Here is a 22,152-nt window from a genome sequence, read left to right on the forward strand (position 1 = left end):
CCAGTAGGCCACTCCTCCATTGTTGCTACTATTTGAGATTCTACATGGAATGTTGCTATTCCACTAGCAACATTCCATGTACAAGTCGGCCCTTGCAGATCAGCAATGTGGCTGCGCAGGCTTCTGCTTCTGTGAGTCTGCAGGATGTCAGACTCACAGAAACAGAAGCCTGCGCACCCTTCTACATTGAATCTCCAATAGTAGCAACATTCCATGTAGAAGTCGACCCTTGCAGATCACCAATGTGGCCGCGCAGGCTTCTGCTTCTATGAGTCTGCAGGATGTCAGACTCACAGAAACAGAAGCCTGCGCAGCCTTCTACATGGAATGCTGCTACTGGAATAGGAACATTCCATGTAGAATCTCCAATAGTAGCAACATTCCATGTGGAATCTCCAATAGTATCTATTTTATTTTTGTTACATTTGTACCCTGCGCTTTCCCACTCATGGCAGGCTCAGTGCGACTTACATTGGGCAATGGAGGGTTAAGTGACTTGCCCAGAGTCACAAGGAGCTGCCTGTGCCTGAAGTGGGAATCAATTTGGCTAAATAAACTTAGCGGTTTACAATAATTAAAAAAAACCAAGACAGTCTCTTGTGAAGCAAAAAAAACAAAGAAGCTTATCTTATTCAAGAACTCATTTTAACAAAACTTTGTAAAAAGATTAGGTATTTACATTTTTCTTGAATAATAAAAATAGAGAACTGAGCGACAAGACAGATATTAAAATCACTCCAGGACCTTGATGCTTGAACTGCAAGAAGTCGATCAAACGTTTTAAATCTCTTGACTCCCTTAATAGATGGAAGGACGAAAAGTAAATTGTAAAATGGTCTTCTAACCCTATTATTGGAAACTAGTAAGAAATGCCCGTTTCGGGAAAAAAATGAAACGGGCGCTAGCAAGTCACTTAACCCTTCACTGCCCCAGGTACAAATAAGTACCTGTATACAATATGTAAGCCGCATTGAGCCTGCCATGAGTGGGAAAACGCGGGGTACAAATGTAACAAAAATAAATAAAAAATAAGTCTTAGGAATTTTAGTAAGAGAGATAAACCTATTTAAAAGGAATTAATGAAATGCAAAATTATTAAAAAAAAGGTGATTTTCAATAATGTCCAGTTTGGACTTCAATAAAATATTCTTTCACCAAAGCCTGGCTGACTTCTTCCAAATGAACAATCCTTTTTTCCTATGTAACAATACTCGGTGTTAGTCCTAATCATTTCTTCCTGTGAAACAAGTTTTGCAGCAGCATCACCAGAAGAATTACATAATTCAAGATAGACAAGATACTATAGTTAAGCATAGCCATCATTTTCCACAATTTCATCTTGGAATTTTTTTTTTTTTTAAGGAGGAATTGATGTCAGAGAACTCTACACCTGCAGAAAAACAGACTGGCTCAATCAAAAATGCCGTTAGCAGTTTCCAACACTGACCCAGAGAAGGTAAACCTCCATCACAGCATGGTATCCACAGAATTCAAAATGCAAATAGCATCTGATAGAATTAAAAAGTCACATCCAGGCTTTTGTTTGCTCCTGTGATGTAATCATTACCAGAGTATGTCCTCCAGCCTCAATAACCAATGTGGTAAGAGAGCCAGAGGGCAAAACATCCAGAGAGTGAAGGTTAAGAGCTAATGGAGAGCCTGTGAGCCACATCTAAGGCAGGAATAACCAATACCACCACCTGGGTCATTTTCCCAATAAATCTGTTTGTGGATGAACTTGAGATTTACCCTTTTCTGGACTCTCTCTGCTGTTAGGGCTAGAGGAAGTCTACTGGTCTGGCCTTAAGGGTTTCCACACATTTGACGTTCTTGCATCAATTCTCAAAGATATTCAAACAGAGCAGGCCATGAGATGAAAAACTGTTAGAACAACAGACGACGATTCCAACTTTGTGAAAGCCTTCTTTTTTTACATCAGTAATATTGCAACCTTGCCTGATCTGAATAAACTTGTTTATCTCACTGAACAATCCACTTCCTGCTAGTGCAGCTGTTGAACCTTTTTAATTATGCTGGATTAATGACTCACAAGCAAACTCACGTGTGTGACAGTTACTTTCAAAAATTTAGTTTTACTAAAAGCAAAGTGGATTGAACTGTAGGGCAATAAAGTTGTTGGGATCAAAACATTAACAATAGTTGCATTCATTGTAGTGTTTTTCACTGTACTTTTACTTAAGTATTAAAATATACATTTTCACTTTTACTTAAGTACTTTGACCAACACTGCCCAAACCTACTATTCTTCCACAGCCTTTCCATATGGATTGAATGAATGACTTTATGACCCCTATCCTTTTCAATCTCTTGGCATGGACCTGCAATGAATAATAATTAAGAGTACTTTTATGTCCTTTTTATATTCTTCCTTCCTTTATTTCCCCTTTTGTATACAACTGTATCCTCTCCTTTCCTATCCTTCCCCTGTCTGTGAACCCTCCCATTTATTGTAATTTTGTAAACTGCTTAGCTTCTTCTGTGACGTAGGTGGTATATCAAATAAAACTGAACCTTGAACCATTGGGGGGGTTGTATGTGTGTGTGTATATATATATATATATATATGGTGGAGATGAAAACGGTAACGGAATTCAAACATGCGTGGGATAAACATAAAGGAATCCTGTGCAGAAGAAAGGGATCCTCAGGAGCTTAGCCTAGAATGGGTGGCAGAGCTGGTGGTTGGGAGCCGGGGCTAGTGCTGGGCAGACATATACGGTCTGTGCTGGGGCTGGTGGTTGGGAGGCGGGACTAGTGCTGGGCAGACTTATACGGTCTGTGCTGGGGCTGGTGGTTGGGAGGCAGGGCTAGTGCTGGGCAGACTTTTACGGTCTGTGCCGGGGCTGGTGGTTGGGAGGCGGGGATACTGCTGGGCAGACTTATACGGTCTGTGCCAGAGCCGGTGGTGGGTGGCAGGGATAGTGCTGGGCAGACTTATACGGTCTGTGCCAGAGCTGGTGGTTGGGAGGCGGGGATAGGGCTGGCCAGACTTATATGGTCTGTGAACTGAAGAGGACAGTACAAGTAAAAAAAGTAGCACATATGAATTTATCTTCTTGGGCAGACTGGATGGACCGTGCAGGTCTTTTTCTGCCGTCATCTACTATGTTACTATGTATGTATGTATATATATATATATATATATATATATATATATATACTATAATAAAACTCACCCTCAAGTTCTGAGGACACTGACGTCAGTGAAGCCAAGCCCTGACTTCCTTCAAAAAGGTTCGTAGGTTCGTGGTGGTGAAGCCACCAAAATCCCTCCGGGCCCCGCCCTCGAGGGCCGAGCAATGGCAGAACAACGAAAGGGGATGGCAGGGAGGCGGGGTGGAAATGGCTCCGGGCCCCGCCCTCGCGTCAAACGTCATGACGTTGGGGGCGGAGCAATGGCAGAACAACGAAGGGGTTGGCCAGGGAGGGAAGGGGGTGGCGACGAAAACCTTGCTAGCGCCCGTTTCATTTGCTCTGAAACGGGCTTCTTTTACTAGTATATATATAAAACAGCAGATTGTATGGGGTTTGCATCACAAGATGTAGGAGAGACATGATACAGACACTCAAATATTTGACAGGTATTAATACACAAACAAACCTATTCCTGAGATGGGAGAACGAGAGGACATTAACTGAGGTTGCAGGGGAGCACACTCAGGAATAATGTCAGGAAGTAGTTTTTCACAGAGAGGGTAGGGTGGTAGATACCAGGAATACCCTCCTGAAGGAGGTGGTGGAGATGACAACAGTAACGGAATTCAAAAATGGAATAAACACAAAGGAATCCTGTTTAGAAGGAATGGAATAAAACAAGCTTAGCGGTGAATAGATGGAAACCACCAGTAACTGGGAAACAAAGGCCAGTGCTGGGCAGACTTCTACAGTCTGTGCCCTGAAAATGGCAAGGTCAAAGCAAGAGCAAATATACATATGCAGTATCACATCATACCTTATGCTATAAGTTTATCTTGTTGGGTAGACTGGATGGACCGTACAATTCTTTATCTGCCGTCATCTACTATGTTACTATGATTCAGTCAATGAAATGTTAACAGACAAGATCTAGCTGATTTGTAAATGCCTGTACAGTTGATGCATTCTTAAGTGTCATACACTACTTCCTGAAAAGTTCTGGACATGCTTAAGTGTCTCCACATATCTGGTCACAACTATCAAATTAATATATTCCTTCCCCTGCAGCTCTGCTCTTCACTAGTTAAAGATCTCCAGGTATCACATGGAACCAAGCATGGCCAAGATTTTGGCTTCTTACCCCAGGCTGAGCCAAAATCGTACAGTTGGTGACAGATGAAATGGAAATGTATGCATCTCTTGATGAAGCTGATAATGTAATGTAATACGACCAGCGGGAGCTTGGCGAGGAGGTAGGGGTACTCTCAGCATAATTCAACCAGACAAGTGGTTACACCAGTACGAACAGTTTCACAGCTGGCACTAGGTAGGTGAATATTGTCAGCCGTGGAATAGGCCACCCAGCAGCACACCAAGTCATCCCCACCAGCTGAAGACTCCTGACACCTTTCCCTGCCCTCCCTCAGGCAATCAGGGGTCTCAACTCCACTCCCTGAACTTCATGGTACCTCTTAAATCATTCAGTTATTCGCTGGCAAGCAAGCAAGCGACACATACCCACCACTCATGCTGGCATCAAGCTTTCTCGGAGTCGCTGCTCAATGCCAGCGAAGAACTAAAGGACTTAAAAATATACTGGGGGGGGGGGGGGGGGAGGTTGAGGAAGTGGCGTTAAGAGACCCCTAATCACTTGGGCAGGAAGGAGGGAGAGATGCCAGGAGGGGTTCTCGTGCCTGCCCAAAACTGGGTGTCTGATTATGCCCCCGATTGCCTGCACAGATAAAAGAGCAGATGTAATAAAGCGAACTGGGCTTTGTGCACAGCTTAGCTTTTTGCATAAATGTTGTGCGTTACCATGAACGACCTACGTTAAGTCAAGTTCTGCCCAAAGCCTCGGTAGATATCAGGGTATAACTCCTTTAAATCCCACGGAATTAGCTATTCAACACAGGTGCAGAGGAAGTGCACTGAAGACCAGAAGGCTGAGCACAGGGTTCTCGAATGCAAGGTCTGAGGAGGAACCAAAAGATTTGCTTGTCCTTCTACAGTGGGTACAGTCAGCCTTAGTGCAGACTTCAGGCCCATTTCTCTTCGTTACTGCAAGACAAAAGGCCAGCACCTTTTCTCAGGCTTTGTTGAAGAGGGCAAGTAAAAGAGCTCAGGGGAGGTGTTCGGAGCAGTGCAAAAAATATATCACTGTATGAATTGGTATTGCAAAAACTCTCATGCATAAAATGGCATTTCAGCACATATGCTGATGTGTGCGAATGAAACCAAATGCCAATACATTTTGCTCATAACATAGCTGCTGCTAGCAGACCTGTATGCAGAAACATCTGGAGTATTCTCCAATGTTTAATGTACTTTGTGTACAAAATATTTTTACGCACGCATTAGGAAATCCTGCGCGCCACGCTTTAGCCACGGAGTTCTAATGCGCAGCTTTCTGTATCGGCCCCTAGAACTGGGGAGATGGTAATGCTAGAAGACCCTGCAAGGCTAAAAGTGCAGAAGCTCTGCAGAACCTCCAGTGCATCCAGGGTAAACCAAACACATTCATTACAAAATTACAACACGAGTTCCTTCCTTTTTTCTTTTTGTAACCAATTAATGTTAATTTATTCCTAAGCAGTCATCACTGGAGGAGAGATCTCAGCTAAAGTCTGAAGGCATACCAGAATTAGATAGTCACTAACTCTGTTCAGTCTGCTTCACTGAAAATATTTCTGTCAGAATTGTCCTGCTGGTTATTAAGTCACCTACTCGGCCATCATCCTTACTTACAGCCCCTCTGAATATTCAGCAACAATCAGCGATGCGGTTCCATGAGTTAGAGAAATAAAAGAAAGCAAGTGGCATGCATCAATAAGCAAGAAATAAACCCAGTGATCCGACTAGAAAATACACAGCACAGCTACACCTCGCATCACGCTTCCATATAAATTATCTGGGATGCAACAAACTTGAAAACATGCAAAATAACAATCCCAAAATATTCATGACATTCACTGCTTGCCTCAACGGCGTAACTCACTGGTGTCCAAGACTTGCAACAGCGAGACTTTACAACGCCAGCCTCATCATTGGCTTTGCAGAGAGAAAAGTATTTGTGAAATCACTACCATAATATATCTTTTTTAAGGTTCAACAATTTTTATTGATGACAAATCATGACAAACATTGCATACAATAGTCTGCAAACCCCCAAAAGGCTTACATATGACATTCAATACAATATACTCAGTCATCAAGCTTTTTTGTAGTCTTGCTATCTTTATCCCCCCCCCCACCCCCAACTAGAACCATATTAAAGTATAAAAATCAATAATGTAATGGCAACATATACCTGGTGCATATCATAGACATCACTCCATCCCTATCATCAGAAATCAAGCTCTGTGCCCCTTAACAAGGAGCGGGCAACATGCGAATGATAAGTTTAACACACCATCATAAACTTTGAACTAAAACTCAGATTTTTATACTGCCCTGTGCACCCCCCTGAGTCAGAACAGAAGGCCTATGTTCTGATGGCCCTCCCTCTAACCCCTATGAGGTGCCTCTCCTTGCAAGTACTAATATAAATAAGACAAAGAGAAACTACCTCCCACCCCCCCCCTCCCTCTCCCAATCTGCCTGAGATCACTATCATAATTTAATCACTCCTATAATCTTAACAAATTTAAATACTTTCATTTACGTTTTTAGATGAACACTCATCTGAATCAACAATCCACTGCCAACCCGGCAAATTAGACACAAATGGGCTAGAAGTCTACATTTAGCGAAGTACAAGTCTTGTCATCTTAATAAATCAAATTCAAAACAAAATTTTTCAGCACCAGCACAGGGAGCACTTTCTATTTTATAGTAATACCAAGGGAGAAATACCAATTTGGCTGCTTGGCTGACAAACGCATCCATTCCCTCCCTCTATCTGAAGCACAGGTAGAATAAACAGTGGACGAGTGGTTGGACCATTTATTTATTTCGATTTTGCTCACACCTTTTTCAGTAGTAGCTCAAGATGAGTTACATTCAGGTACTCTGGATATTTCTCTGTCCCAGGAGGGCTCACAATCTAAGTTTGTACCTGAGGTAATGGAGGGTTAAGTGACTTGAGTGGGATTTGAACCTGCCACCTCTGGATTGCAAGACCAGTGCTCTAACCGCTAGGCCACTCCTCCACTCCAGAATCTTGCTATTCTTTGGGGTTCTACATGGAATGTCGCTACTCTTTGAAATTCTGCGTGGAATCTTGTCACTCTTTAAGATTCTAGAATCTTAATTAGATTTTGCTCACACCTTTTTCAGTAGTAGCTCAAGGTGAGTTACATTCAGGTACTCTGGATATTTCTCTATTCCAGAAGGACTCACAATTTAAGTTTGTACCTGAGGCAATGGAGGGTTAAATGACCTGCCCAAGATCACAAGCAGCCGCAGTGGGATTTGAACCAATGGGATTTATACACAAGGAGAACCATTTATATATTAAAGGTAGATATGAATTGTTTGTTTACTCTTTCCAAAAATACAAGGACTAAGGGGCCCACAATTAAGCTACTTAGTACATTCCGCACCCTAGTACAGTCATTGGTATTAAGCCACTTGAACTACTGTAACGCTCTGTACGCAGGCTGCAAAGAACAGACCATCAAAAAACTCCAAACAGCCCAGAACACCGCAGCCAGACTCATTTTTGGAACACCTAAATACGAAAGTGCGAAACCTCTCAGAGAGAAACTGCACTGGCTCCCGCTCAAGGAACGAATTGAGGTCAAGATCTGCACAACTGTACACAAAATCATTCACGCAGATGCCCCACTCTATATGTTAAACTTAGTGGACTTACCGCCCAGGAATGCCAAAAGATCGGCCCGCAAATTCCTCAACCTAAACCTTCCCAGCTGTAAAGGAATGAAATACAAACAGGCTTATGCTACTACCTTTACAGTTTTGGAACGCACTCACTACCCATGGCCCTAAGAACCATGACCAATCTAACCAGCTTTCGCAAAGCTTTGAAAACACATCTCTTCAACAGAGCCTACAAAAGTCACCCTCAATGAAACAAATCATTCCTTAAACCATCCAAGTACACCAAAACACCTCTCACACGACCTTACCTAACACCTTCTACCTAAATTCATCTTTCACCTCAACTTATGATCGACTGTTTTCTTAAATCATGTAATGACGTTCTCATTTCCATACTCTGTATGCCACATTGAGCCTGCAAAAAGGTGGGAAAATGTGGGGTACAAATACAATAAATAAATAAAATAAATTGGGGAAAAAATTCTTTGCTCAATGTGTAATTAAACTCAAATTCGTTGCCAGAGAATGCGGTAAAAGCAGTTAGCTTAGCAGATTCGAACAAGTTTGTAAAAGAAAAGTACATATGCCATTATTAATATAGACTTGAGAAAATCCTCTGCTTATTCCTGGGATAAGCAGCATAAAAAAATCTTACTTTTTTTTAAATCTTGAAAGATACTTGTGACCCGGACTTGCCAGAATATTGGGCTTGATGGATCCTAGGTCTGTCCCAGTGTGGCAATTCTTGTGTTTTCACTTCTTAATATGTAAGAGTATCATTACCACACACACGTGTAGTTGGACTGAATCACTTGCCTCTCTAATAATTCTCTCTTGACAAATATGCACTGAGTGACACTTACATAAAAATTGCCCCCAGCAACTCGGAGCTTATGAATCAGGCTAGACTCCATTCTCTTCAACCTTGCTTCTGTTCAGATTACTTCAGTTGTTAATGTTCCTACATTTCTGGACCACACACTTTATTATTATAGCTTTTAACCCTGTGCCTTGCCCCTGCCAGGAAGTCTCTCTTACTGTGAAAGTCACATGAAAGACAGAGCAAAAGCACTGGTTTCAGAAGACAAGTAAGAATGTGGGTCAAACTGTACATGAGACCTTTTTATTTACACTCAATATAGTTGTGCTTAGTTTTCAAGAGCTGTGTTCCCATCAGTCAATATAAGGAGACTGAGCAAAAGGTCTCACCCTCAACTTGACCATCACCATTATTCCTAACGTTGCAGCCACGCTTGCTTGATAAGAGACAATACACTGTAAGCCTCTGCACAACAGCACCAATATCCACAATGCACAAAGTAGCTGCTGAACAATTCTTAAGAGCACGCATGTCTCCTCACAAATGAGATTTAAATAGTGAGGGCTTTTTTTGTTTGTTTTAACGGCTAACAAAACCGAGACATCTATCTACCCAATACTCAATTGTTTGGAATCCATCTATAGGGATCGTTTGCAGAGCCCACGAGGGACCCAAATAGCTCCTTCTCAGAGTGAAATACAGAGCTAGAGAAAAACAAATGCCCTAGTTTCATACGCTCCATTAACCCCTTCTTTCCAACAACTCGCTATCTTGGAAAGAGGTTGCAGCAGAAACCATGACCAGGCAGCTCAAGGGAGCCTTGTTGGCCTCAGGGCCCTTCAGCACCTTCACACTACTACTACTACTACTTAGCATTTCTATAGCGCTACTAGGGTTACGCAGCGCTGTACAAGTTAAAACATGGGGAAGGACAGTCCCTGCTCAAGAGAGCTTACAATCTAAAGAAACAGAAAGGCCAGCACCTAGCCATCCTGCCTCTACCTTCTTGGGAGTGACCATCCCGGACGAAAAGCAGAAAATGACAAGGGGGAGGGTTTGAATCCGGAACTCATGCACTGCAGCCCAACCTCATCAAATCCAGATTTTCTTCCCCCCCCTCCCCTCCCCCAACCCAGAAAAACCAAATTGTAAGAATACAAATAAAAATCAAAGTTAAGCCCAGTTCTTTTTGCATACTCACTGCTCAGTTACACGGCGCGCATTCGGGGATTTTCAAAGCCCGGGACCTGCGCCCTTCCTGCAGCCCAAGTCCCAATCCAGGGGAAATAGCAACGTCTCCAATGGGGAGGAAGCAACGACCCCAAACAAACAAACACAGCCCGGCACGTCTCCCTCTTTCACTCGCAAACCCCTCTCCTCGCCTCACCTCCGCTTCTACCTTCAAACGCGTCTTCCAGGTCGGCGGTAGCGACACCGATCCATCCAGGTCGCTGCTTCGTCTCTGCAACAGCCTCCAAGCGTCACCCCTGCGGCGTCTCTCGTCCCGCCCACCGGAAACAGGAAGTTACGTCAGAGGGGGCCGGGGCCGGGACACATACCACGCGGGAAAGCTCCGGAGCTGGGGGAGAGACAAGTGAGAAGATAGGACTGGGGAGTCTGGGGGGGGGGGAGGGGTGAGAGTCAGCCAGGGAGAGATACCGGTGGAGAGGGAGGAAGAGAGTCAGACACAGATGCTGGGGGAGGAGAGAAGGGGGGGGAGGGTCACATCCAAATTACCCAAGTCAAGACAGGAGCTGAAGGCTGCTGGACTGACTTGCCTGGTGAGATCTGCTATTCTTATAAGAATTCATTTGATCAAAATTGTAAAGCAATGAGCAAGCACTACCACTTTAAACCTATGTTGAATACAGACTCTTTGTAGTCGATGACCCAATGTATGTTACAATCCAATCTATTACTCAGGAACCTTCATGCAATACCATAATTTATTCTTCTATATCATGTATGTTATAATGCCGTTGTATCGCTCCATGGGACGACTTCCCTATGAAGAAAGACTAAGGAGGCTAGGGCTATTCAGCTTGGAGAAGAGACGGCTGAGGGGAGACATGATAGAGGTATATAAAATAATGAGTGGAGTGGAACAGGTGGATGTGAAGCGTCTGTTCACGCTTTCCAAAAATACTAGGACTAGGGGGCATGCGATGAAACTACAGTGTAGTAAATTCAAAACAAATAGGAGAAAAGTTTTCTTCACCCAACACGTAATTAAACTCTGGAATTCATTGCCGGAAAATGTGGTGAAGGTGGTTAGCTTAGCAGAGTTTAAAAAGGGGTTGGACGGTTTCCTAAAGGACAAGTCCATAAACCGCTACTAAACGGACTTGGAAAAATCCAAAATCCCAGGAATAACATGTATAGAATGTTTGTACGTTTGGGAAGCTCGCCAGGTGCCCTTGGCCTGGATTGGCCGCTGTCGTGGACAAGATGCTTGGCTCGATGGACCCTTGGTCTTTTCCCAGTATGGCATTACTTATGTACTTATGTATGTACTTATGTATGCACATGGTATATATATATGCCATGATCTGTTCCATTTATATATTGTTCCATGCATGTTACCATGTATGGATGCACCTTAACGCAATACCACTTGTCATAAAAAAGACATAAAACAGAAAAGAAAATAAGATGATACCTTTTTTATTGGACTATGTAATACATTTTTGAATAGCTTTCGAAGGTAACCCTCCTTCAGATCGGAGGAGTGGCCTAGTGGTTAGGGTGCTGGACTTTGGTCCTGGGGAACTGAGGAACTGAGTTCGATTCCCACTTCAGGCACAGGCAGCTCCTTGTGACTCTGGGCAAGTCACTTAACCCTCCATTGCCCCATGTAAGCCGCATTGAGCCTGCCATGAGTGGGAAAGCGCAGGGTACAAATGTAACAAAAATAAAATAGATACTATTAGAGATTCTACATGGAATGTTGCTAATATTGGAGATTCTACATGGAATGTTGCTACTATTGGAGATTCTACATGGAATGTTGCTATTCCACTAGCAACATTCCATGTAGAAGGCTGCGCAGGCTTCTGTTTCTGTGAGTCTGATGTCCTGCACGTACGTGCCTGCGCGGCCACATTGGTGATCTGCAAGGGCCGACTTCGCTAGTGGAATAGCAACATTCCATGTAGAATCTCCAATAGTAGCAACATTCCCTGTAGAATTTCCAATAGTAGCAACAGTGGAGGAGTGGCCTAGTGGTTAGGGTGGTGGACTTTGGTCCTGAGGAACTGAGTTCAATTCCCACTTCAGGCACAGGCAGCTCCTTGTGACTCTGGGCAAGTCACTTAACCCTCCATTGTCTGCTGCATTAAGCCTGCCATGAGTGGAAAAGTGCGGGGTACAAATGTAACAACAAAAAAAAAAATGAGCAAATGTTGACAAATTTCAGAATACATAAATGAAACACAAAATAATTCCAATAATCCAATACGAAAAAAAGTATCATCTTCTTTTCTTTTCTATGTTTTGTTTTATTTCTATTTATTATCTTTAAAAGTGGACTAACATGGCTACCTCACCACTTTACTCATCATAATGTAAAAAACTCACACAGGCTGAGACTCCTACTACTAATAGCATTTGTATAGCGCTACCAGACGCACGCAGCGCTGAACACTTGACATAGACAGTCCCTGCTCAAAGAGCTTACAATCTAGGGCAGTGAATAGGACCCTGAAGCAATGAGTAAACCAGAAAGATATAAAATACTACATTCCAACATTTAGAAGACTTTTATGAACTGATTCATTATGATTTTCCCCATAGACATAGAATGAGAAAAAAAAATGACCTCAATTATGAATTACTGGATCTTTTTTAAGTAACTACTGACTCCTGTACCAGGCATCGTATTGCCAAAACACAGTTTCATGTTGAGTCTGATTTTTGAAACTCAATAAATCTGCATTTATTTCCATATCCACTTCTGGATCTGGTTGCATATTGGTGGTTAAACCTTGCAGAAACTACTACTAATCATTTCTATAGTGCTACTAGATGTATGCAGCTACTTTCTCTGTCCCTAGAGGGCTCACAATCTAAGCTTTTGGAGGGTTAAGTGACTTGCCCAACATCACAAGGAGCTGGAGTGGGAATTGAATCTAGTTCCCAGGATCAAAGTCTGCAGCACTAACCACTAGGCTACTCCTCCACTCCACAAGCTTTGTTGTATATTGCTGGGCCATTGGTCTCTCCCTACTTTTTGCTTTCTGGTCTTCTATCTTGCCCCACCATAAACAATTAAACTCTCTCCTATCCAGAAGTTCCCCATCCAACAGCTTTCTATCCAGTTCCTATCCAAGTTTACAGTAACAAAACACTCCCGTCTTTCTGTTTTTTTAAAACATGTCATACAAACAAAACTCTTTATAGGTCAATATAACTTCCAGATCGCTGCTACTGCCAGTGAACTCTAGTACTAAACACAAGGTTGAAGGTAGGAATGGAGGGGTTGAGAGGGAGAGATGCTGAACCAGGGCTGAGGGGAGTGGAGGAGAGGAGATGCTGGACAATGGGAGATAATAGGTTGAGATGCTGGACCCAAGGGCAGAGGGGAAAGAGGAAAAGATGAACCATGGGGACCAGGGAAAGAGGTAAGAGAAGGAGAGATAGTGGACTACAGTAGAAGAGGCCAACGGGAAGAGAGAGAGAGAGAGAGATGTTGGGCCATGGGGGGGGGGGGGGGGAGGAGAATGAAGTGCAAGATTGTTGACCTGTATACTAGGATCCCCTAACTATTGCACTAGAGCCTCGTCAGCATTTAGAGAGCAAAACAACATGCAGCTCTTTCCAAAGTTATACCCCAGATGAACCAATATCAAATCTCATTCTCTGGTCTTGAATCTCATTCATTGTGGTGGTGAATTTCACTCTGTGGGATGTGTCACCCTTGGCATCTGCATTAGAAAGGGTAGCAGAGAAGTCGAAGGAAACTGTAAAACATTGATGCCAATAAAAGGCACTTCATAGCCAGCAAGAATAAGCAAGTTGGCTTGGCAGTTTCTGAACTCCCTGAAGCGAAGGCCAAGAACCAAAACTGCTGCTGTGTTTACTTTTCTAGCCACAAAAAAATCCCACACAACACACCATTTCCTCCTCCAACCAGCACAACTTCACCCATAAAAAAAAGCACCACTCAATGCCCTTCCCCTTCCCATTCTTCCTCGGAGAATAACTGAAGCAGCACCATGGAAACAAATGCAAATCACTTTCAGTTTCTGCCTTGGAAGAAGACAGACTTATAAGAAACTGGTTGGTTTACTTCAGTGTGAAAACTGGGAGCTTCTAACAATTCAAAGCAGTCCCACAGAGGATCCGAGAAGAGTGTTTAGTTCCCAGAAGTGGTCATAAACATTGAAGGCACTCACCATGCTTTAAAATCTCTAGTACATGTGCTAGTTTTAAGTCATTTATTTTATTTCTTTGTTACATTTACATCACTGTAACTCCTAATTATTTATTTACAAAATAATTATGTACCCTCTTATTGGCAAAAGCCATTCAAAACAGTTGACAAATATAAAATAAACACAAAAATCACACATACAAATTAAAATAAGTAAAAACATCAACCAGCACTTTCTATAGGAAATAAATACATTCTCAAAGCCTTATTAGCTGGCCTTTCACTCTATTTGAAATATTTGCATCTTGTACAAAATACAGCAGTCAAAATGATTCACAATGCTAGACATCACGATCATTATTATTATTTATTGCATTTGTATCCCACATTTTCCCACCTATTTGCAGGCTCAATGTGGCTTACATAGTTTTGTTATGACATTGTCATTCCAGGATATCAGATACAATTAGTGATGTGCAGAGATTAAGTAAGGGAAGAAAGAAGGAAGTGATTAGGGGGTAAGTATAGAAAGTGGACTTTCATAACTGGGTGGGTTGGTGAGGTGGATTAGTGAGGCTATAGGTTCTCTTTGTAGGCCTCGTTGAAGAAATATGTCTTCAGAGATTTGCGAAAGTTAGTTATTTTGTCGATTGTTTTCAGGTCTGTAGGTGGTGCATTCCATAACTGCGTGTTCATGTAAGGGAAGGTAGTGGCATGCATCAGCTTGTATTTTAGTCCTTTACAGCTGGGGAAGTGCAGATTGAGAAATTTCGGGATGATCTTGTGGCATTTCTGGGAGGTAGGTCCATGAGGTTTAGCATGTAGATTGGGGCGTCTGCGTGAATGATTTTGTGTACAATCGTGCAGATCTTGAACGCAATGCGTTCCTTAAGTGGGAGCCAATGAAGCTTCTCTCTTAGGGGTTTTGCACTTTCATACTTAGTTTTTCCAAATATGAGTCTGGCGGCAGTATTCTGGGCTGTTTGGAGTTTTTTGATAGTCTGTTCTTTGCAGCCAGCGTACAGTGCGTTGCAGTAGTCCAGATGGCTTATTACCAACGACTGTACCAGGGTACAGAAGATGTATCTCGGGAAGAAGGGTTTTACTCGTTTGAGTTTCCACATGGCAAGGAACATCTTTTTCGTCGTGTTCTTCATGTGGGCATCGAGAGTGAGGTTTCGATCAATGGTAACTCCAAGAATTTTCAAGTTTTGTGAGACAGGAAGAGAGCAGTATGGTGTGATTACAGTGGAGAAGTTTTTTGTGTTATGTTGTGAGGTGAGTACAAGACATTGTGTTTTTTCTGCGTTAAGTTTTAGTTGAAATGCATCCGCCCAGGTGTGCACGATTTGGAGGCTTTGGTTGATCTCGTTGGTGATTTCATTCAGATCATGTTTGAATGGGATGTAAATTGTGACATCGTCTGCATATATGTAGGGGTTGAGGTTTTGATTGGCTAGAAGTTTGGCTAAAGGTATCATCATTAGATTAAATAAGGTCTCTCTCTATTATTATCTTATCTCAGTAATGGTGGTTACCTATATACAATTCTTTTATTGACACATCAAGCCTGCTATAGTGATATTCCTGTCTATTCCATATGCCCCATCTAGATCGCTCAGGTCCTTGAACGCAAACTTCTTACTTGTAGCAGAGATTGAGTGGCAGTACCAGTGTTTGGGAGGCGGGGTTAGTGCTGGGCAGACTTCTACGGTCTGTGCCCTGAAAATGGCAGATACAAATCAAGTCAAATACAAAACCAAAGACCATAAATTGAATGCCTGCAAATAGCAGTACCTTTTACTCTCTTGTATTCATTTATTCTTTGTGTCTATACCAATTTTCTATATTTTCTCTATATATATACTCTTAAAGAGAACCCTCAGGAGACACCACTCATAAAGGCAATATCATTGATTATTTTGCCTAGTGGCATAGCATCTCTTCATAGGGCTATCTCTTAGTTTTTAATTTAAGGTGCTATTGCAAACACACATGAGTGCTCATAATCAATGTGCTCAATAAATCATAAACGAAACTTATCTTTGGTCCATGTCTCTGAAGTTTACAGTCCACATAGGCTTCCCCTGATTGCGCCCGACATCGCGGGTTTCAATGCTTTGCTCAGGGACTCGGGTTAATTGCCCTCACAAAATCCACAAAGACCTGTAAGCATTTGTATCCCACATTTTCCCACCTATGGGCACTAGAGACCATTAGCGCTGGACTTGTGCGCCTGTGTTTTACTGGCATGGGATGTTCAGAGGCCCAGAGAATGGGAACAAATGAGCACAGGAAGGAATAACGCAATAAGCATGCAAATGCATGCTGATAAGCTCATTCACTATTCAGCAGGCAGCGCACCAAACAAGGGTGCTCCTCTCGCCTCAAACCCTACACCAACTCAGAGCTGTCATTAGGTGTCTAAGCAGTGAAGACGGCAACCGGAACAATTTTGAAGATGGTTACAGAAATCCATTCAGGCAGTGCCAGCTGCAGGGGCAACATGAGAAGGCCTAGTGACGCTACCAGAGGGATGTCCTTGGAAGCCGCCTCTCTAAAGAGAGAGATGTGGGGGCACAACAGGTCAGCCTGGTACCCACGGCACAAGCAGAGCATTATAGAAACAGTCTGCAGCCTTCAGACCTGGATTCTGAACCACGGACGCTGTCGGCACCTCTTCCTCCTCCTCTGTGGAGTTCTGGGCATGCGCTGAAGAGTTGTGCTTAACACACACCTCTTGAGTGCATGTGCCAGGCACCGTCCTCCCACTTCGCTCATCTCATTTGCATACTATTAGCATTGAGCATTAGGAAGTAATTCCTTGGCGCTGTTGTGGTAGTATTTTCTGGCACTGTTTACTGGAGTCTTGAGCATCTGAGCCAATACTACTTCAGCTGTAGTCGTTGAGTGAATGTGTGGCAAGCAGGAGACCCTAGCATGTATCTTTTATTCTAGGCATTCTCTCCCCTGTCCCCCTACTTGCACCGCATCCCTCTTCCTCCCTTTCCCTCTTGCAGTCTAGCCCCACACTTCTCCTTTCATCCTTCCCCTTCCACTTGTTGTTCCTTGGATGCACCTTTTCATCCCTGCCACCTCCCATCTGTCCTTGCATTCAGCTTTTCATCTCTGCTCTCATACACTTCTCTCCTTTTCTTACTTTCCCCCTTGCACTCTTCTCTTCCAGCACTCCTTGCACTGTCCCTTTCTTGGATCCCCTTTGCGTATCCTTCCCCTAGAACAGGGGCTCACAAGCCAGTCAGATTTTCAGAGTATCCACAACGAATATGCATGTACAAGATTTGCATGCAGTGGCTCTACTGTATGCATTGTGGGCAGTGTTGCCAGATGGAAAAAATTGTTCATGCCCCAAACCGCACAAAGTCAATTTGCATATGAATGACATCATTAATAAATATTAATGAGTCCATTTGCATACAAATGACATCATTAAGCCCGCCTCCACTGGCTGTGGGAAAACTGAGCAAAAACCGCTGGTGGGGCAAGAAAAAGCCGCCCAAAATCCCGCAACCCGCACGCGGCGTGAAAAATCCGCAGCGGGTCGCGGAAAGGAGCCCAATTGGGCAGGAAACCCGCAGCCCTGGCAACACAGGGTATCCTGAAAACCTGACTGGCTTGGTGTGTCCCAAGGACTGGGTTGAGAACCCCCTGCCCTAGAACTACCCTTCACTTCTCCTATTCCAACCCCCTCTCCCTCCACCCCCTACCATCCATTACCCCTCCTTTCACTACTATTCCAATTCCCATTTCCTCCTCTCTGTATGGGAAGGAATTTTAAATCTGAGCAGTTAGTGTGGATGAGCAGACTGGAGTGACCACCTAGTCGATTGTGCCGCGATTTTCTAGTTTTCGATTATACGACGATCAAGCTTATGAGGATTTTTATATGCTGTGATGTGTCCTGTCTCATGTTTTCCTGAGGAAGTCTGTTTAATGTTTTTTTTTTGTATTCTGTTTTTAAGTTTCTGATTTTATTGTGCATATTGGCAGATAGTATGAGCTAAGCATTTTAAAACAAACTTAGCCCAGCCATTGCAATAAAGGTCTACAGTGGCCTAATGGTTAGTGCAGCAGACCTGAGGAACTGGGTTCAATTCTCACTACTGCCTAATGGTCGGCAGTGGGTTGAGATCCTCGAGAACCAGGTTCAGTTCCCTCTGCAGCACTGTGGGATGTTGGGAAGTCACTTAGCCCTCCATTGCCCCAGGTAAAATATACTACCTAGGCTCTGAGCCCATTAGGGACATGGCAATTACCTGTACAACTGTATATAGGAGCCGACTCAGTGGGTGCTTGAGAACCCACAATATTGAGAAAATTCCTTGTATGTGTCCAAGGAAGGGTTATTTCCACTGGGCTTAGCACCCCCAATAATGTTGAAAAGTTGGCTCCTCTGCAACTGTATATAAACCACCTCAAACTCGTGCTCAAAGGTGGCGGTATATCAAATTCGTAAACTCCATAATTCAGTTAACATGAATCTGAGCTGGGCTAGATGTTGAAGTTGAGTGATGGCAAACTCCTTCCGCAGGAGCTGTGACCACTGCCTCTGCAGCTTGCCAAGTCCTCGTCAACCTGAGTATCTACTACTACTACTACTACTACTACTTAACATTTCTAGAGCGCTACTAGGGTTACGCAGCGCTGTACAAATTAACAAGGAAGGACGGTCCCTGCTCGGAAGAGCTTACAATCTAAAAGACGAAATGTCAAGTTGGGGTAGTTAAGTTTTCCTGATTAGGTGCCGAAGGCGACATTGAAGAGGTGGGCTTTGAGCATTGATTTGAAGATGGGTAAGGAGGGGGCACGGCGTATAGGCTCAGGGAGTTTGTTCCAGGCATGGGGTGAGGCGAGACAGAAGGGGCGGAGCCTGGAGTTGGAGGTGGTGGAGAAGGGTACTGAAAGGAGGGATTTGTCTTGAGAGCGGAGGTTACGGGTAGGGATGTAAGGGGAGATGAGGGTAAAGAGGTACGGAGGGGCCGCAGATCGAGTGCATTTGTAGGTGAGTAAGAGAAGCTTGAACTGTATGTGGTATCTGATTGGGAGCCAGTGGAGTGACTTGAGGAGAGGGGTGATATGAGTATCAAAGAGAAGTGCATAACACTGGCCTCCAAGTCAGCCCTAGAAAAAATTATTATTTTTTTTAACAGTCCATAATCACACTTTCCTAAGATAATTACACGCGTTCACTTACAGTAATAGTATTAAAAAGAAAGACATGTCCATCCCACTTAATTCCATGATGATTTGGGATTTCCATTTCCTTAGTGGAATGTTTCAGGTATGCCTCACTGAAATAAAATTAAAGGCAGAAATTGTTGGAGCTCCTGTCTGATTCTTTGTGTAACATGATACATTTCCACAACAACAGATCCTTACATCACAGGATGAGTCAGTGAGAATCAGGCTAATTATAGAGGGAAGCTTGAGCGGGACCCGGAAATGAGCAATAATCGGTGAAGATGGCAAAATAAATGCCATTAGAACGTTACATGTGACTAATCTGCCAACAGATAAAGCAGAAGCCCCAAACTCAGGCTTCATCTTCCAATGAATCAAAGGTAGTGGAATTGATTACCTGTAAAAGGAATTGTCCATGGAGACACCTGAGTGAGTGATATCATGTGACATAGAAGTGTCTCATAACAAACCCAGAAGGATTTTCTAAGCATGCTTGAGATGTCCGGCACAGCCACTGCCATATAAGTCAGTCTAAAGCAAAATGTAGGGGTCAGCGGCCCAGGAAAACGTGTGTCTGATTTACCCCTTCTCTCTTCAGCGAACCCTTGTTATAATTAAGCAACTCCACATGCAGGATGAATCAGTCACACGTGGGGAATCCCATAGCTGAGGGTTCCCTATTTTTGACAAATCAGCATCTTATTAGCCATAACCAGTGCAGATGAGGAAACCAGATTTGAGGAGGGTAGGAAAGGTCTGTGAGGATAAGGGTGTATTCTGCAGGGTTAAACCCCTTTGTTGGTTCCTGGGTCTGGAACCTTCTCCACCTCTCTCTCTTCAGAGGAGGGATTCTGTCACCTGCTGAAGGAGAGCGTTAAGTGCTGGTTGAGTGAGGAGGCAGGAGTAAGCCAACGTGATGGGACCTAAGAAAAATGTAGGTGATTAGTTATCTTAAATATTCATATTCATTAATATTTTCTTATTAGTGGCCATTTTATAATGTGGACATTCCCTTGCTGCCACGCTGACATCCCTGTCCCTTGTTTTGCCCTGTTCAGTTTACTACTACTACTACTAATTTCTATAGCGCTACTAGATGTATGCATATATTATAAGCAGGTACTTTCTCTGTCCCTGTAGGGCTCACAATCTAAGGTTTTGTACCTGGGGCAACGGAGGGTTAAGTGACTTGCCCAAGGTCACAAGGAGCTGCAGTGGAAATGGAACTCAGTTCCCCAGGATCAAAGTCCACTGCACTAACCACTAGGCTACTGCTCCACTCATTCCACCAATAAGAGCCAACCTCATCAGTGATGTCACAATGGCTTGATTGCCCGATACTTGGCTCACTTCTGATATTGTGATGTCATAAGGGACAGGGGGAAAGGGAAATGGGACTTGATATACAACCTTTCTGTGGTTTTTGCAACTACATTCAAAGTGGTTTACATATATTCAGGTACTTATTTTGTACCTGGGGCAATGGAGGGTTAAGTGACTTGCCCAAGGTCACAAGGAGCTGCAGTGGGAACTGAACCCAGGTTACCAGGATCAAAGCCCAATACACTAATCATTAAGGCACTCCTCCACTCCAGTTTGGATGCAGCTAGCACTTGGATGTCCATTTTTTGTGTATTTTAAATCAGGCTGTATGTCAACAGATCCTGTTCTGAATTATATGAGAAATGGATGTCCTTTCTAAAATTTCTTCTCTGTATGTTCCACCTCTGCTTACACTGTATGTTGTCTCTTAAGGTGAAATGTGCATTGTGTTGACACTGTAAGTATGCTGTAAAGGGTATTGCTATTAGAATGAGTTTACCACCATAACTGATTATTTTGACGTACACCACCTTGAATTAATTTCTTCAAAAAGGCAGTAAGTAAATACATAAAATGAATAGACTACCTACCATCATCAACACCAAATAAAGAAAAATAATTCAAAAGCAAACCACAGCACCCACTTCACTATCTCCCACTCTGGCTGCTGCTACCTTGGCTGCAGATGATATAATTTCAGGCAGGAACGCTGAATGGCCAAGCACAGTCAGTCAGTTTGGAATCGAGGCAGCAAAAGCAGTGAGGTCTTTTTGTTGTGCTCTTCTGTTCCAGGTTGGATGTTCACAGCTAATGATTGGCAGAGAATTCAGTTAATGTGCTGGTGACATTTAGAGGAGGTTGGGTACAACGTCCAGAGGATTAAAACATTCCACTGGAGGCTTTGCAAAGCACATGAACAGAGGCATGGTACAGAGTGCAAAGCAGAGGGACAAGTTCAGGGGGTCATTGGGTGAAAATAAAAGTCAAATCGAAGTCACACAATGGAAACATAAGGTACAATGAACAATTAATTTAACAAGAAAAATCACAAGTCACACCACCACTAAGCAGAAAATAACTAGAAGGCATTTCAAAATGTTTGGGGAAAAACGTTTTGGTTTTATTTTTGTCAAACTGAGCAAGAACTTCAAAGGAAGTTGGCATCTTTGGTTTGAATTTTCCAACCACTAACATTCTCCTAGCGCTGTCGTGACACACAGGCAGATTTTCTGCTGCTCTTTCCACTGCATGTGTCCTTCACATGCAAAGTTCACAGACAGTGCCACTTCTAACCATGCTTCTTGCAAAGGTCAAAATAGATCCCAACCGGAAAAATTCCCGAGAGGAGACGATCAAATATACCACAACTAAAATTCCTCTCTAAATTTCAGTAGACTAATCTGAACAAGGACAGCTATGCAAATGTATGCCATACTTCAGATTTTAATGTGTTAAAATGTATTCAAATGTTTAAATATTTATTAAAATATTTAACAAGACA

The 22,152-nt window shown here is 43.1% G+C and overlaps 1 protein-coding gene across 4 annotated transcripts in view; it reads right to left on the reverse strand.

The window, feature by feature from the left end:
- Positions 1–10,255, reverse strand: part of PHACTR4 (phosphatase and actin regulator 4) — a 149,493-nt gene extending 139,238 nt beyond the window's left edge. For 2 of the 4 annotated variants that reach the window (XM_030217618.1, XM_030217611.1), the window contains exon 1: positions 10,143–10,255. The gene's annotated coding sequence lies outside the window, so the exon portion shown is untranslated. The other 2 variants (XM_030217614.1, XM_030217613.1) reach the window with 2 other exon arrangements.
- Between the last annotated feature and the right edge of the window lie 11,897 nt (positions 10,256–22,152).

The sequence above is a fragment of the Microcaecilia unicolor genome, chromosome 11 (assembly GCF_901765095.1).
Source record: "Microcaecilia unicolor chromosome 11, aMicUni1.1, whole genome shotgun sequence".
Classification (NCBI taxonomy): Eukaryota; Metazoa; Chordata; class Amphibia; order Gymnophiona; family Siphonopidae; genus Microcaecilia; species Microcaecilia unicolor.